Here is a 2,265-nt window from a genome sequence, read left to right on the forward strand (position 1 = left end):
ACATTACATTTCTCACAAATAAATACAGTAGCTGTTTTCATTTAAAATGTTACCATTGGGCCTCATTCTCGAACGCAGTTAAGAAGAATTTAAGAGGAATTTAAGAGGAATTGGATTTAGGACAACATTTGGCATTCATGAAAGTTTTCTCATCTGGGATTTGCTCTGAACTTCAGAAGACTTTCCGAACTCGAAATAGCAGTCGTAACTCGGCCAGAGTTTTCTCAAATGCGATTCCTTAAAAAACCACAAGATGGCCCCGTGGGCCATCTTGTGGTTTTTTGGGGAATCGCATTTAAGAAAACTCTCCGTGTTAATGAATTTGTGAGAAATCGTTGGTGATTGCGTTCACATCAACTCTACAGATCCTCGGATTAAAGTATCATTAACAATTACGTTTCACATGTAGCCCTATAGTCATGATTCTACGAGGCACCGTGATGTCATAAAATAAATAAAAGGACTACACCGGAATGCTGCGCTCGTCTAGTGAGCATCGTTTGGCACTGCCGTCTGTGCAAGTACGGCAATCCAGAATTTTCAAGTAGTTCCACGTTGGTGGAACGAACTGCCTAGCACTACCAGAGCAGGCGCGTCCCTCTCTACCTTTAAGAAGCTTTTGAAGACCCAACTCTTCAGAGAGCACCTCCCTTCCTAACTGGTACTTCGACTAGTGCTTAACTTGCACTTATAGCAGTTACATTCCTGCACTTCGTTTTTATTTCCTATTTCGTTTTTCTATTTCTTATGTAAAGTAGTATTTATTGTTACACTAGGTCTCTATTGCTCGTAGCTTGACTGTTCTATCCCTTGTACGTCGCTTTGGACAAAAGTGTCTGCTAAATGACTAAATGTAATGTAGGCCTACACGAACACTGCAAATGTAAGTGAATAAATAAATAAGCACTAAACTCAATCACGTTGATATAGCTATAGTGGAATAGAATGGACACATCTACATCCTGCAACAGTCCATCTCTGCACCGTTCAAGTCATAGACATATATAGTTGAAGTTAGATCTGCGTTTACTCGACGGTGATGCTTTCCGCTTTGACATGACTCGTTTACGAGTTGCTTTCGTGTAGATTCGGTCGATTCCGACTGCACACGTCACTACGGTTGCGTGCCCTTATAAGGAGCTGGCAGGGCGTGTATGTATGCAAATTCAGGAGCACGAGAACGCGCTTTCAATTTAAGAAAACTCTTCCGGGGGAGCACAGCCCAGAAAACTTCTGCTGTGTAGGACCACATTTTCAAGCGTGCATGAATTTGGCGGATGTCTTTTGCTTACGTTGTTTTTCCGAAGCCCGTAAGAAACATTTCAGAAGAAACTTCAGAAAATGTTCGAGAATGAGGGCCATTGTCTCTAATTAGCATTTCCTTAGTCTACCTTTTTGCAAAGATCTAGGCTACTGCTATTCCTGCTATTTTAATCTGATTACTACGCATGACCATTGGATGAAGAGAAAACATAAAGCTAGCCTATATTTGCAATCCAGATTGATAGTGCCACTGGCTACATGACATTTTATTTTCCAAAAAGGAGCCTGCTGCGAAGCCTTATTAACCTTGTGTACACTTAGGTCAAATAATTGCATTAAAAGATAAATTAACCATTTACAGCAGGTAGCCATTTTTGAAAAAATATCAACAAGAAATGGAGGGGTTGTTGTGAAAGGAGTGTTGCTGGACTAACTATCAAAAGTTGAGGTGGTTTTTAAGGACGCTCACTCAAAGGAGCTTGAAGGGAGTTGTCTGGGGCTGCTGAAAAAGTGAGCCAGTGGCTTTTGGCTGAAGCACAAACTACTTGAAGAATTAGCCTGAACTAAACCTGAGATACAGTGGGGCAAATAAGTATTTGACCCCCTGCCGATGTTGCCCACTTTCAATGAAATGTGTGATCTATAATTGTAATGGTAGGTCTATTTTAACAGTGAGAGACAGAATATCAACAAAAACATCCGGAAAACTGCATTTTATAACAGTTATTACAGTTTTTCACTAGCCTGACGATGTCATACTCATAATTCTAGTCAGAATATGAGTCTGATACCGCTCCAATGGGCTGTGAATATGGGGCGTGTTTCAACCGAACCAGGAAAAAAAATGCCTCTTCGCTCAATTGGATACATCCAGAACCAATCAGAGCAACGTAGTATGACCATAACGTAGACCATGGGGCCAGCTGATACATTAAACTTTTACCGGATCCCGTAGGAAGGACAGCAAAAACATCTTTTCGATCGACAAATGCCTTGATCGCG

The sequence above is a fragment of the Clupea harengus genome, chromosome 19, assembly GCF_900700415.2.
Source record: "Clupea harengus chromosome 19, Ch_v2.0.2, whole genome shotgun sequence".
NCBI classification, from domain to species: Eukaryota; Metazoa; Chordata; class Actinopteri; order Clupeiformes; family Clupeidae; genus Clupea; species Clupea harengus.